This window comes from Podarcis raffonei, chromosome 6 (genome assembly GCF_027172205.1).
Source record: "Podarcis raffonei isolate rPodRaf1 chromosome 6, rPodRaf1.pri, whole genome shotgun sequence".
Taxonomy (NCBI): Eukaryota; Metazoa; Chordata; class Lepidosauria; order Squamata; family Lacertidae; genus Podarcis; species Podarcis raffonei.
The window spans coordinates 93,059,024-93,074,828 of NC_070607.1; positions in this window are offsets into that span (position 1 = coordinate 93,059,024).

A 15,805-nucleotide genomic window follows, 5' to 3' on the forward strand; every position below is an offset into this window, starting at 1 on the left:
CTTGAAATGGGCAACAGAAGGTTTTCTGTGGAACAGTTTCTCAAAAGGAGAACTTCCCAACTCTTTTGAAACCTTTCTCACTTTCGTATAACAGAACGACATTAGAGACTCGGCCCAGTACTCATGTGGCAGATGTGAACTAAGCAATTGCGCTTCCATCCCCTTTTGCAATTCTCTGTTCACCCGTACACAGACACCCCTGTTCCACGCTTCCGCTGAAACAGAAACCTTGTGTCTTATTCCCTTCTTCTGCAGGAACCTCTGGAAATCCTGTAAAAGAAAAATCTGCTTCTCATCTGTGAATAGACAATCAATGTTAGCATCATGCATACTCTTAACTTTGTCACAAAACTCCTGAAACCTCTCCAAGGCTTCCTTTGGCTTTCTCAACACATAAACCCAGACATAGTTAGAGAAATGATCCACACACACAAGATAATATCTTGCATTGCCTCTAGATGGTTCTAGAGGACCAATCACATCAGCATACACCCGCTGAAATGCTCTGTTGACCCCGGTCTTCTTCTTGCTCACACCTGCAAGAGAAACTTGGTTAGACACAGATGAATTACATTCCATGTAATCACTTTGTGCAAAAGTCAACAAATAAAGTCCATCCTTCTCCCTGGCTGAAAGAAATAACTCTCCATCTTTGTAGATCTCGCAGCTCTCAGCATCGTAGGACAGTTTCAGTCCTCTCTTTGCAATCTGCGAAACACTCAGCAGATTGAACTTCAATTCAGGAACCAAGCAAACATTGTTTATTGTCAAGTCCAGACTCTTTAGATAGACAGTCCCCACGCCGGCCGCTTCTAGCTCCTGACCATTGGCCTGTTTCACAGCGAAGCTTTGCTTCTTAAACGTTGAAAAGAGTCGTCTGTGTGGGGACATATGAACCGTCGCTGCAGTGTCGATAATAAACACGTTCCCAACATCTGGCGTGGTTCCTTTCGCCATCAAAGCCTTTGCAGGTTTCACCATAGGCTTGGTATGACCTTTGCCTGACGCCTCAGGCTTTGCTGAGCGGCCCTTCGCTCCTTTTGGCTGACGTGGCTTCTTACAGCTCCGCTGAAGATGCCCAGCCTGTCCACAAGTGTAACACTGCACAGCATTCAAAGCTACAGCATCCTTTCCAGTAGCCTCATCGGTGGGGGAATTAGAACTCCGTTCCTCCCTCCCCCTGTCCTTTACTTCCAGTGCAGCATGCCGGCTGTGTTCTTCTAGAACCACGGCACTCAGGGGCACTCCCCCCTTCCTGGCATCCATGCTGAATCCAAGGGTCAGCTTTACACTCAATCTCAAGCCAGCTTTCACTTTCCAAGCCAGTAAAACTCCAAAAGTTCTCTTCTGTTTACTGCTTCACTGGCAGGCAAAACTTTTGGGCTGTTTTTTCAAAACCCTTGCACAGCTGCGCAGATACACTTTCGATTTCCCAGGCTCTTTTTAGCCATTCTTTAACTGGCAGACGTTGCCTAGCAACCTGCTCAGGACGGAACTCCTTATCTAAACCACAGGAATTCCTGGTATGCAAGCTTGCTCTTTCAGAGCTGTTTTTCTCAAACGCAGCTTGTGAACCAGAAAATAAATCTTTCTGCGTTCATTCTCTCTTGCCCAAAATGCAGCATACCTTTTCCGTTGCCTTGAAACACACTCCTCTCGGTGTCCAGCTGTCTGTTTCAGCTTCTGGCTGCAGGCAGATGCTTTCTTTATCTCCTTAGGTGCAGAGGATGGCAACGATTCATCGACCTCTCACCTCTCATGCAGATTCTGATAGATCAGATATCCATCGGTCTGCTACCAGTTGTCGGGATCAAGCCAAAAGTCAGAGCATCCAGCTTAGCTCTTAGTCCAGAGGAATTTGGCCACCCTCCAGGTGCCCGGCTTGATTCCTTATGACCTCCCGTCTGCGACTCCCGGCAAGATCAAAGGAGGTCTCCAATCGGCGATTCTCCTCAACGTGAAGGAGAACACACCACCTCTCCCCCACCTCCATTCTCAGGGGGGGGGAAAGAGACAGACAGAAATATATCTACATGTCTTTATTCCTGTCTTTCACCAGTACAGAGAAATCATGTCTGCACACTCTGCTTCCCACTGCAGAGAGAGAATAAACTCCTCCCATGTACTTCCAGTACAGGGTCATGTGCTGCTCTGAGGTAACATCCGGCTCTCAGAGCACTTTACAGACAGTCCCAGTTTCCCACGGGACAATCCAATAACATCAGTTTCCTGTTTACCATTCCAGCCACCTGGTGCTTGCTTCTGCATTGCTCCTTTTTCGTAACAGATATCTCACAAATCACAATGTGTGTGTGCTGCGTTAAAAATTGTGAAGTGGGAAAACTCACGAAGCTAGTCATCCCTTCTCTCGTGATTCCTGCTGCTCCTGTGGCTCTGTACAGTGGTACCTCGGGTTACAGACGCTTCAGGTTACAGTCTCTGCTAACCCAGAAATAGTACCTTGGGTTAAGAACTTTGCTTCAGGATGAAAACAGAAATCGCATGGCTGCGGCACAGCGGCAGCGGGAGGCCCCATTAGCTAAAGTGGTACCTCAGTTTTAGGTTAAGAATGGACCTGCAGAACGAATTAACTTCTTAACCCGAAGTACAACAGTACTGAGGGACGCGTGTGGCACTGTGGGTTAAACCACAGAACCTAGGACTTGCCGATCAGAAGGTCGGTGGTTCGAATCCCCGCGACGGGGTGAGCTCCCGTTGCTCGGTCCCTGCTCCTGCCAACCTAGCAGTTCGGAAGCACGTCAAAGTGCAAGTAGATAAATAGGTACCGCTCTGGCGGGAAGGTAAACGGCATTTCCATGCGCTGCTCTGGTTCGCCAGAAGTGGCTTAGTCATGCTGGCCACATGACCCAGAAGCTGTACACCAGTTCCCTCGGCCAGTAAAGCGAGATGAGCACCGCAACCCCTGAGTCAGCCACAACTGGACCTAATGGTCAGGGGTCCCTTTACCTTTACCACAGTACTATAAAATAACAGTGGTAACAAAATGTTAAAGGTTAGTAAAACTGTATCAGTTTTAGAACAATCGCCAGGATATTATCTCATTTGCCTCTACATAGTTGCATCCTTATTTCAGACAGCATGATATATCGGTATATCGCAATGCTTAGCTCATGATATATCACAACATTGAAAAGCAGATATTGCCCAGCCCTAGTCATGTGCTATAAATGTGTGTTGGGTGTGCTTTAAATATTTGGTGTGGACCTGCCCTTCATATCTCCCATCAGCCCCAGCCAACATAGCCAGCGATTAGGGAGGCATATCACAACATGCTAGAATTGTAGAGTTTGAAGAGGACTCATAGGGTCCTCTGGTTTAACCCTCTGCAATGCAGGAATCACAGCTAAATATGACGTGGGTTTGCCAGAGATATCTCCTTTTTTGGTCTGAAGCGGCTGCCCCTAATAGTCGTGCATTGGCAACATCCTTGACGTTTGCAGCTGTTCGTGTACTTTTAAATTATATCCCTGTAGCGGGGGTCTAAACGGCAGGACAACAAAAATGATTTCGTGAGCCCTTCTGGTTGCTAAGAGACTTCTACTTGGAGCCTGGAAGGGTAAACACTCGCCATATGTTATCTAATGGTCTGAAAACCTTAATGTCCTTGTGGCATCTGAAGTGCTTTCTGTTAACAGCAACTTTACTTGGGTACCTATTCGGGCATTTGGATGGCATGTATTGATCTCTCTGTGTAAAATAAGATGGATGGATATCTACTGTGTTGGCATTTTTTGGGTTTTCTTTCCCCCTCCCCTTTTCATTTTTCTCTCTCTTCTGGTCCCCTCCCCCCTTTTCTTTAAGAAATTTTCAATTTTAAAAGCACACCAATAATTTAAAAAATGGATGGTTCAAAACATCTGAAGGGCATAATGTTAAGTACCCCTGAAATAAAGGGCATGATGTTCCTAGTTTGACAATAGTTTTTGTTTACCTAATCTATTGTTGTTGTTACGACACTTTAAAACTGTCTGCCAAGTGAGTTCTCCGGTTGGTTCTCAGCATCTTGAACTAAAAAGAAAAAGACACACACACACACACACAGTTTAATATATATAATTCCTAGGCAGTTTACGTAAGATATGGAAACCAAAATATAAAAACCTCTCTCTCTCTCTCTCTCTCTCTCTCTCTCTCTCTCTCTCGCACACACACACAGAGAGAGAGAGAGAGAGAGAGAGAGAGAGAGAGAGCGCACACTAACATAATTATCGATAAAAACAGAACCACACAGTTGAACATTATAATCCAGGGATAAACATCCTGCTGCATTTTCAAGAGATGCTCAGAACTAAGTTCTGTTTCCAACTCTCAAACTGTAACTGGGCGTTGGGTGTTCCTGATGGTGTTTGTCACAACCAAGAAATGCTGCTTGCTCTGAACATGATGGCTATGCTCTGTCTCCACAGCTGGAGGCAGTAATGCTTCTGACTACCAACGTCAGGGACTGGACAGAGGAGGAATGGAGGAGACCACCTCCTCAGCCTGACCCTTCCAGAGAAGAAGAAGAAGACAGTTCAGAATTACAAACAGGGGTTTGAGGGAGGTCACAGCAGGTGAGGAGAAAAGTTGGGAAATAATGGGAGAGGAAGAGGAGGAGGAGGAAGAGTCGGAGAAGCAGCTGGCTGACATGTCATCACTAGAAAGCACTCCAGAACCACCATCTCCCAGAACCTGGCGAGCCTCAAAATCCAGAGAGCAAAGAGCTCAAAGACAGAGGGCACTAAGCAACAGCCATAGGGGTGGTGGTACCGTTGATGAATGAGGAAGTGGAAGAGAAGGGAGGATGGAGATTTACTCAGAGCAACACCATTATTCCAAGAGGCTGCATTTCAAAGCCTCTCTCTGTGAATATTGAATAAAAAGCAATTGGTAAGAACTTCCTTGTCTTATCCATTCCTGGCAACCTGCTGTGAGGGTTGGATCCTCTGACACCTGACAACCAGTTGCTGGAGACTGTGGGAGGAAAGTGGGCTATTGTGCTCTGGTGTGATGGCCTGGGACTCGGGCTCAGACTCGGAACTGGAGGAGCCCCAGTCTGCACAGGTTCCCCTGCAACAAGCACCAGCTGGGCCGAGTCAGGGGCCTGAGCCTGCCCTGGCTCCAGATGCGGGGGTTACCTCATTGCCTCAGCTAGGCCATCACTTACAGCTGCTCCACTGGTTTGGTCAGGGGAGGCTGAGGTGGCCTCTGGTTCTAGTAACCCACCGATGTCTCCCGAGATGTGGAGACTCAGGTCTGAGAGAAGGAGAGACCTGAGTACTCGCAGGAGGAGTGCTCGCCTTTGGGCGAGACAAGGAGGTGAGTCACTGGGGGATCAGGACCGGCCGTTACCCCGTCAGAGATAAAAGGCTGTCTGACCCCGCCCCAGGTTGCGGGAGCAACATTGCTTCTTGCTGAAACCTGCATGTTACCCTGTGCCTGACCTAGCCTTGTTTCCTGCCTTGGCCCTGTTGGACTGACTCCTCACAGAATCCTTGGATTCGGGACCAGACCTGGACCGCGTTGCTCAGGTTAACCCCCGAGCCCAGCACATCTGGTCCTGCTTGCTGGTTTTCCACAGGCATCTGGTTGGCCATCGTGAGAACAGGAACAGTAGGCTGGACTAGAATGGGCCACTGGTCTGAAACAGCAGGCTCTTCTCTTCAGGCTCTTATGACTGCCAATTAATCACTTGCCCTAGAACAACATTCTTGTTTGTTTCAAACTTGCTGACCCTCTTTTGAGCCGAGTTTCTTTTTGCAATGGGAGTTTTTCTTTCTTTCTTTTGCTACGTGATGCTGTATTATTTTTATTGCCTCAGACATTGGTGTTTTGTCTGTGTTTGCCGCAGTGATGGGGAATCCTATAACGTTCGGTTTTTCATTCTTTTGCAAGCCATCTTGGGAATATTGATTGGGACTGAAGGTGCAGGTCATATACATTTTAGAGATAAGTAAATAATAGCAATACACTAAGGGATGGGCGGGTGAATTTCTATGCTGCTTTTCATTCAAGTGAATCCCAAAGTGATTTACAAACAATAAATAACAATAGCATAATAGAACATCACAAGAACAGCTTAAATCATATAAAATAGCTAACAAATCATCAGTAAAACTATTGCAAATGGTTGGCAATTCTGCACACAGCATTGTGGTGAAGGCTGAGGGTCTCTGGGTCAATGCATAATACTAGAAGAGATTTTAGCTGCTGAAGTTTCACGCTTCTCTCAGTAGCTGTTAAAAGCACAAAATGGGGTTTTACTACCTGTCTGTTGTTTTAGTAGTGAGTTTCCTTGTTCTGGCTGGATTGAACTAGATGAGATTTGATTACCCTTCCATCTCAATGTTTCAATACCTGTTCCAATACCATAAGGAGAAAGAAACAAGCGTGTCTTTGTAGGAATTTGCAATTCTGATTTGTTGCAAAAGAGGGTCAGTCTGTGACCATAATAATAGGGCAGGTTTCAGACAAATCCTGTGGGGGAAGACCCATAAAAATCAGTGCAGCATCAAGAATAATTTGCAGATCTTAAGAAGATTGGCATTGACAGAGAGGTGGCTTTTGTGGCAGATGTTTAACTGTGTGGAAAAACACAGGCAAGGTGTTCATAGTGTCTGGTTTATAAAGTGCATATCGTTGTTTTTTCCTTCTTTCTCATACCTGTTGATTATTTCTGTTTTTCCGGATCAATAGGTAGAGATAATGAGCTGAAAGGGAGTGCCATGGCTTTTCAGCATCTTCATCCATGACTGCATTAAGCTGTTGGGTTCTTTTCTGGTCCTCCCTCCCGAAGCATCCCTAATGGTATATAGAAAAAGTAAAAAGTTAACGACCCCTGGACGGTTAAGTCCAGCAAAAGGCGACTATGGGGTGCAGCGCTCATCTCTCTTTTCAGGTCAAGGGAGCTGGTGTTTGTCCGCAGACAGCTTTCCAGGTCATGTGGCCAGCATGACTAAACCGCTTCTGGTACAACGGGACACCGTGACGGAAACCAGAGTGCACGGAAACGCCTTTTACCTTCCCGCCACAGTGGTACCTATTTATCTACTTGCACAGGAGTGCTTTCAAACTGCTAGGTTGGCAGGAGCTGGGACAGAGCAATGAGAGCTCACCCACTGAAATACAAAAAGGTATTAGAACCATCTTTATGTACGCAACTACGGCGGCTAGAATCCTAATAGCAAAAAACGGGAAAGGTGACTTACCGGTAATTCCGACAAAGCATGGCTGGCAGGTGAAGATGATAGAATATTTGGAACATGCAAAAATGACTGGGAGAATAAGAGGAAACACAAATCAGAAAGTGAGTAAAGAATGGATAATATTTAAAGAATATATAAAACAATACAGTGGTACCTCGGGATGCGAACGGGATCTGTTCCGGAGCCCCATTTGCAGCCCAAACGGAACGTAGGACATGACAGCGTGTCTAAGCATGTGCTGGTCGTGTTTCGCTGCTTCTGCACATGCGCGTGACGTCATTTTGACCATCTACGTATGCGCGAGCGACGAAACCCGGAAGTAATGTGCTCCGTTACTTCTGGGTCGTCGCAGAGCGCAACCCGGAAATACTTATCCTGAAGCGTATTTATCCCAAAGTATGACTGTATTTTGAAAATGCAGATCTCCTGACAGGTTTAGATTGAATCTTGAATATTAAGGAATGCTAGAAACTTAATATGCAATAGATATAACAGGGAGTGTGTATAGGCTAAGAATATGTACAGTAGAAAGCACAATAAGGTGAATCGGAAGTCAAAAGTGTGTGGGAAGTTAGAAGATTTGTTGTTAGTGGGTGTGTAGTTGTTATTGATGTACTGTTCTTTTTTTTTTTTGTCTGTGCTGTTTTATGTAAACTGTTTTGCAAGAGAGAGAGAGTGCTCACCCTGTTGCGGGGATTCGAACCTCCAACCTTCTAATCAGCAAGCCCAAGAGGCTCAGTGGTTTAGACCACAGTGCCACCTGCATCCGTAGTGTACAGAACCAGCCCCATTCATACCATGCATTTAAAGCACTATGATTCCACTTTAAAAAGTCATGGCTTACCCAAAAGAATTTTGGGGGGAGATGTAGCAGAGTTATGTGGGGGCCACTTGTGCATCACCCCAAAAGCTGACGAAAGAAATCTTTGGTTTGCGTATGCTAATTTATAGGTGCCAGTGTAGAAAGGATTTGTTCAGTTTAAATAGAAACACAAGGCATCTCGTTGATATTGTTGAGAACAAGGAGAGAATTTAAAACTGCTTTTGTTTGCAAAGAACTCACCAATTCCTTGGGTGTTCTTTGTGTGCCCACAGAGTGGGTTTTGAGGTGCCCTGACCTCAGAACTGATGACAACACCATCCATTCCTAGATAAAACGTACAGGCGCGTGCATCCATTTTTGCAGGGCAGAGAGGGAATCCTCAAACTTTAAGGTAAAGGTAAAGGGACCCCTGACCATTAGGTCCAGTTGTGGCCGACTCTGGGGTTGCGGTGCTCATCTCGCTTTATTGGCCAAGGGAGCCGGCGTACAGCTTCCGGGTCATGTGGCCAGCATGACTAAGCCACTTCTGGCGAACCAGAGCAGCGCACAGAAACACTGTTTATCTTCCCGCCGGAGTGGTACCTATTTATCTACTTGCACTTTCAAACTGCTAGGTTGGCAGGAGCAGGGACCGAGGAACGGGAGCTCACCCCATCGCGGGGATTCGAACCGCCAGCCTTCTGATTGGCAAGTCCTAGGCTCTGTGGTTTAACCCACAGTGCCACCCGCGTCCCCTCTCCTCAAATTTTAAAAAGGTAAAGGTAAAGGTACCCCTGCCCGTACGGGCCAGTCGTGTCCGACTCTAGGGTTGTGCGCCCATCTCACTTAAGAGGACGGGGGCCAGCACTGTCCGGAGACACGTGGCCAGCGTGACGAAGCTGCTCTGGTGAGCCAGCACCAGCGCAGCACACGGAAACGCCGTTTACCTTCCCGCTATAAAGAGGTACCTATTTATCTACTTGGGATGCAGGTGGCGCTGTGGGTAAAACCTCAGCGCCTAGGACTTGCCGATCGTCAGGTCGGCGGTTCGAATCCCCGTGGCGGGGTGCGCTCCCATTGCTTGGTCCCAGCGCCTGCCAACCTAGCAGTTCAAAAGCACCTCTAAGTGCAAGTAGATAAATAGGGACCGTTTACTAGCGGGAAGGTAAACGGCGTTTCCGTGTGCTGCACTGGCTCGCCAGATGCAGCTTGTCACACTGGCCACGTGACCCGGAAGTGTCTGCGGACAGTGCTGGCTCCCGGCCTATAGAGTGAGATGAGCGCACAACCCTAGAGTCTGGCAAGACTGGCCCGTACGGGCAGGGGTACCTTTACCTTTTTATTTATCTACTTGCGCTTAGGGGTGCTTTCGAACTGCTAGGTGGGCAGGAGCTGGGACCGAAAGACGGGAGCTCACCCCGCCGCGGGGATTCGAACCGCCGACCATGCGATCGGCAAGTCCTAGGCACTGAGGTTTTACCCACAGCTCCACCCGCGTCCCTATCCTCAAACTTTAGGCAAGCACTAATAATTATTTGTCCCACATGCACATAATTCAGCCCCCCTTAATGGGGTGGGGGAATTGAGATGCAGAACATGCAGCCCTCACTGTCAGAATTTGTCAAAAGAAAAGAAAAATATTTTGAGGTTTGTTGTAACCTTTGTACTATCTTATGACCTTTCTAGTGCAATAAATCATTTATTAAGAAACTTATAGGAATGTTAATGAGACTCATATTTGTGATTGCCCACACAGAGAGCGCTTCATTACTTTTAAATTATTAACCACAGGGATCAGGGTGCAAGTGTGACTAATGACAGATGATGGGATGTCATGCTGCATAAAGAAATATGAATGTGTTGGAAGAGTCTTCCTCTTTCCATACTAGTGGTTCACATCAGTCCAATCTGCTGTTTCTTTGCTTGAGTTAAACTACTTCCAGACATCATATGGCAGCAGGAGATGGACAAGGGTGGGCGAGCCAGGCCAAACCTATCAAAACGGCCTGCAGTGGTTGGGAGAGGTCAGGATCCAGCCCAACCACTTTAATTCATACTTCCCAAAATAATATTCAAGGTGAAATGCAGCTCTTCTTCAAAATCCACACTTCCCTGAAATCTATGGTGCAGTTCTCCAAACAAAAAGTGTATACAAAAGGCACAGAATTTGGCATTTTCCTCCTCAATTAAAAAGGCTATTTAAAATGCCAAATCAAACCTGGTAAATTTCCTTCTAAGATTAATAATAATAATAATAATAATAATAATAATAATAATAATAATGATATTTATTTATTTATTTATGCATGCATGCATGCCCATCTGGCTGGGCTTCCCCAGCCACTCTGGGTGGCTTCCAACAAAATATTAAAATACAGTAATGCATCAAACATTAAATTATGTGCTTGTTGACTTCTTCATTGTGGGAAAATATTTGCTCAACCTAATCTGGTAGTACGTACAGGAAACAGAACTTATGAGCAATACCCTCATTTGGAGGAGCTTGGGGGTTTTTGGGGGGACTTCAGTCAGTCCAAGGCTTGGTCATGGAATGCATGTTAGAACCCTCACATCCTAAATGACAACTCTTTGACCTAATGTAAGAGCATGAGAAGAACCTGCTGGACCAAGCAAATGGTCTTTTCCAACTCTACAATATCTCTTTGGAGGTGAGGCAACCAGAAATGTACACAGTACTCCAAATGGGGTCACATCACAAATGTGTATTACAGCATTATGATATTGACCATCTTATTTTCAATTCCTTTCCTAATGATCCCTAGCATGCAGTTTGCGTTTTTCATGGCTCCTGCACACTGGCTCAACAATTTCTTTGAGCTTATCTACTATGACCCCAAGGTCTCATCCTGGTTCATCACCTCCAGTTTGGTCTCCTCAGTGGGAACTGAGCTGACTCAGGCACCTTGGCTATCTATAGGTTGATGTACAGTTAAACCTAAGGGACATGGGTGGCACTGTGGGTTAAACCACAGAGCCTAGGACTTGCCAATCAGAAGGTCAGCGGTTCGAATCCCCATGACGGGGTGAGCTCCCATTGCTCGGTCCCTGCTCCTGCCAATCTAGCCATTCGAAAGCATGTCAAATTGCAAGTAGATAAATAGGTACTGCTCCGGCAGGAAGGTAAACAGCATTTCCGTGTGCCAGAAGCGGCTTAGTCATGCTGGCCACATGACCCGGAAGCTGTACGTCGGCTCCCTCGGCCAGTAAAGTGACATAAGTGCCTCAACCCCAGAGTCGTCCGTGACTGGACCTAATGGTTTACAGTTAAACCTTGGATCCTGAACATCTCTGTTTTGGAACGTTTTGGCTGCTGAACGCCGAAGTAATTTTTCCGGTTTTTTGAATGTTTTTTGGAAGCCGAACATCCAAGGCGGCTTCCGTTTGAGTGCAGGAAGCTCCTGCAAGCAATCAGAAGCCATGCCTTAATACTAAATAATAAGCTTTTATTTATACCCCGCCCTTCCCGGTTCAGAAAACCAGGCTCAGGGCGGCTAACAACAAATTTGAAACACTTAATTGATGCAACAAAAAACAGCATAAAATACAGTATAAAACGTGAATAACAATAAAATCAGAATTCAAAAATCAGCTTAGGGGGGAAATCCATCCAATAAACATTAGATGATCACCAGGGCTAGCTGGCTAAATTAGTCCTATTTGGGCCAGTGAGGAGACCAGGGGAGAATTAGCGGTGGGATCCCAGAGTGGGTAATCTTCATAAAATGGGGAGGGGAGGGAAGGAAGGGGAATAAAAGATCAGGCTAAGTTCAAATAGAAACCAGGCAGAATAGCTCTGTCTTACAGGCCCTGTGGAAGGAAGTTAAATCCTGCATTTAACTTAGTTGTTGAACATGTTGTTGAATGGATTACGTTCAACAACCGAGGTTTGACTGTACTGTGGTACCTCAGGATGCGAACGGGATCTGTTCCGGAGCCCCGTTCACATCCCGAAGTGAATGTAACCCGTGTCCGCGCATCTGCACTTGTCACATTTCGGCGCTTCTGCGCATGCGTGTGACGTCATTTTGATGGTCTGCGCATGCACACGCGGCGAAACCCGGAAGTAACGTGCTCCGTTACTTCCGGGTCGCCGTGGAGCGTAACCCGAAAATGCCTAACCTGAAGCGTATTCATCCCGAGGTATGACTGTATTGGTTTTGCTAGGTTAAATGAGGGTTTTCACTGGCTCTTTTGCCCTGGGCTTTCGTACTATAAGTCCACTTATGGCTCATCGTCCAAAAGCAGGTTTACTTCTTACTGAGTATTTGAGCAGAAAACAGTCTGTGTGCTATTCCTTACAGATAAGATTAAAACTTATGGGTTTAAAAAACAAAAACTGAAAATTCAAAGAGGGGGCTGGTGTATCCCTTGAGGGGCTGGGCTAGACTGTGGGTGAAAAGCAGGAGTTGAAAATTCAGGGTATAATTCAGCAATTATTACACCTTAACCTTCTTTTCCATCCAACTAAGTTATAGTTAATTAACCACAATCACCTTTATGTTCCACTTCACCCAAAGGCCGTGGCTCTGCAGTTCAAGCGGAACCTCTCTAACAGTGATAATAACCCATTCTCTTTTAGCAAGACTCTGGATCTGACATTTGTGGGCGTTGGGCACCCTCACCCTGACGTGTTGCTATTCCGACAGCCCGGCTAATTGTTTGCTCTCCTTGTGGGTAATTGCAGGTGCTTTTGAGAGAGGGTTAAATGAACAACTCGCTAATTGCCAAGCCAGCCCTCTGGAAATTAATCTTGTTTAAGTCAGCAAGAAAGAAAAATGCGTTGCTTCAGAGAAATGGAGTGAGGGGTAAAACAAGAATATGTTGCAGTGCATCCTGAGCCCCAAAGATGAAAGCTCCAGCTCCGGACTTCATCATCTATATTTAGTGTTTTAGCATGGGGTGGTGAGTAATAATAATAATAATAATAATAAATTTTTAAAAAATATATTTATATCCCACCCTCCCCAGCCAAAGGGTAACCGATGAGTCTCAAACCCTCAGTGAGATAGGGACTTGTCTATTCCCTGCATGCGAAGACAGGCTCTGGCGGATTGAGAAGACGAGACCAATAGTGGTGCGAAGTGTTAAGAAGGTGGTTTTTGCTAGGGTTGCCATACATCTGGACCAGTACCGGATTTACTAAACAAGCTATAGCTTAGGGCTCCACTCTCTTGGCCCCCCCCAAAAAAAAATTATGGATGTACATTTCCAAAATATAAGATAAAAACAAATAAAATAAAACCTACATACAGCAACAGTGTACATTGATAAAATAAATATTCTGTTATGTGCAAATGGCTTTGGATACCTATTAGGTCCATTAATTACCATACAGCATATATTCAACACAAAAAACAACTTGCTTATTGTTGACAAAGGACAGCTGGACATATAAAGGGCCCCATTACCTTCAGTAGCTTTGTTATTGCTGTTTAGTCGTGTCCGACTCTTCGTGACCCCATGGACCAGAGCACACCAGGCACTCCTGTCTTCCACTGCCTCCCGCAGCTTGGTCAAACTCATGTTTATAGCTTCAAGAACACTGTCCAACCATCTTGTCCTCTGTCGTCCCCTTCTCCTTGTGCCCTCCATCTTTCCCAACATCAGGGTCTTTTCCAGTCTTCTCTTCTCATGAGGTGGCCAAAGTACTGGAGCCTCAGCTTCTGGATCTGTCCTTCCAGTGAGCACTCGGGGCTGATTTCCTTCAGAATGGATAGGTTTGATCCTCTTGCAGTCCATGGAACTCTCAAGAATCTCCTCCAGCACCATAATTCAAAAGCATAAATTCTTCGGCGATCAGCCTTCTTTATGGTCCAGCTCTCACTTCCATACATCACTACTGGGAAAACCATACAGCATATATTCAACACACAAAAACAGCTTGCTTGTTGTTGACAAAGGACAGCTGGACATATAAAGGGCCCCATTACCTTCAGTAGCTTAGAGCCTCATCAAACCTAAATCCGGCCCTGGCAAGACCACAATGATGGACTAGATGGCCATTTGGCCTGCTCCTCTTAAATTCTGACTTCAAGGGTGGCACAGTTTAATTTCCAAACTGATAGGAACTTGACCACCCAAGTTGGCTATTTGAGGGAAGGATACATAGACAGAAGGACTTACGATAAGACACGGCATTTGCAAGCCTTTGAGACTGTTTCTGCAGGTTTCAGCTTGCTCAAAGAGTGTCAGAGTGAAAAAAGAAGAAGTGGAATGAGCTGGAAAGGCAGAAACTTTTAAATTAGGCAAAACCAGTCTACATTAGCAGGAGTTTTTTTCCAGTAGGCTTTCAGATAAGCACAGGAACCAGATACAGCCAAAATGAGACGTTTGTTTCTCTTGCACAAAAGGAGAACAAACAAAATTAAATTATTCCCTGCTGCTGCCATTTCAGAAGGATTTCCTATCATTAAAAGGTGTTTCATTTATCAGAGAGAGAGAGGAAATGTTACCAAAAATATCAAATGCTTCCAAGGATCATTGATGTTTCCAAGTTTTTCATGTCATTTGAGAGGGGAGCAGGGAATTTCATATTTTTTTTTCCATTAAAAGGACACAAGAAAGTCATACAATTATTGGGTTTCTATTCCTGGTTGGAAATTAAAGCAATAAAATATGATCTTGCTATATCCTGTCATGCATTTGCTATCTGGACTGCATTTATTTGCTGAGGCTTACATAGATATTTGCTTGTGCGCAGTGAGTTATTATTGCATTTCCCCTCTTTTCAAAAACCATATTTTATTAATTTATAATCTGATATAATATTGCACAAAGCAAATAGCAATAATAATAGTAATAACAGTATTACACAGGTTTTGTTTACTGCAAAATAAGAAAATCAAACAAGGAGAACAGAAACCACTAATCCTCTGCAAGATTTTGGTCCAATCTAGAGGTAAAATATTCTATTTTAGCACCAGCAAAGCATCTATTAATTTGTTATACTTTATAGTCTATTGCTTCAAAATTATACTATTCACATACTGTTATTATAAAAACCATGGCTTGCTTCATATCTAGAAAGACATAATACAAATTTTGTGTTTCCTTATGTCCCTGAATAACCTTTATTGCTTCAAGGGAAGTAATAGTGCCACTGTATTCTGCTCTGGTCAGACCTCACCTGGAGTACTGTGTCCAGTTCTGGGCACCACAGTTCAAGAAGGACATTGACAAACTGGAACGTGTCCAGAGGAGGGCAACCAAAATGGTCAAAGGCCTGGAAACGATGCCTTATGAGGAACGGCTAAGGGAGCTGGGCATGTTTAGCCTGGAGAAGAGGAGGTTAAGGGGTGATATGATAGCCATGTTCAAATATATAAAAGGATGTCACATAGAGGAGGGAGAAAGGTTGTTTTCTGCTGCTCCAGAGAAGCGGACACGGAGCAATGGATCCAAACTACAAGAAAGAAGATTCCACCTAAACATTAGGAAGAACTTCCTGACAGTAAGAGCTGTTCGACAGTGGAATTTGCTGCCAAGGAGTGTGGTGGAGTCTCCTTCTTTGGAGGTCTTTAAGCAGAGGCTTGACAACCATATGTCAGGAGTGCTCTGATGGTGTTTCCTGCTTGGCAGGGGGTTGGACTCGATGGCCCTTGTGGTCTCTTCCAACTCTATGATTCTATGATTCTATGATTCTATGTGCCTTAATATTCCAATATATTGTAAATAAACTCCACTGTTGAACAAAATTGTTCCCCAATTGCATCCCTTCTCTAACTCTGATAATATCTCTTATTTAACCATGTATGCTAAACTCCAACTCCAAACACTA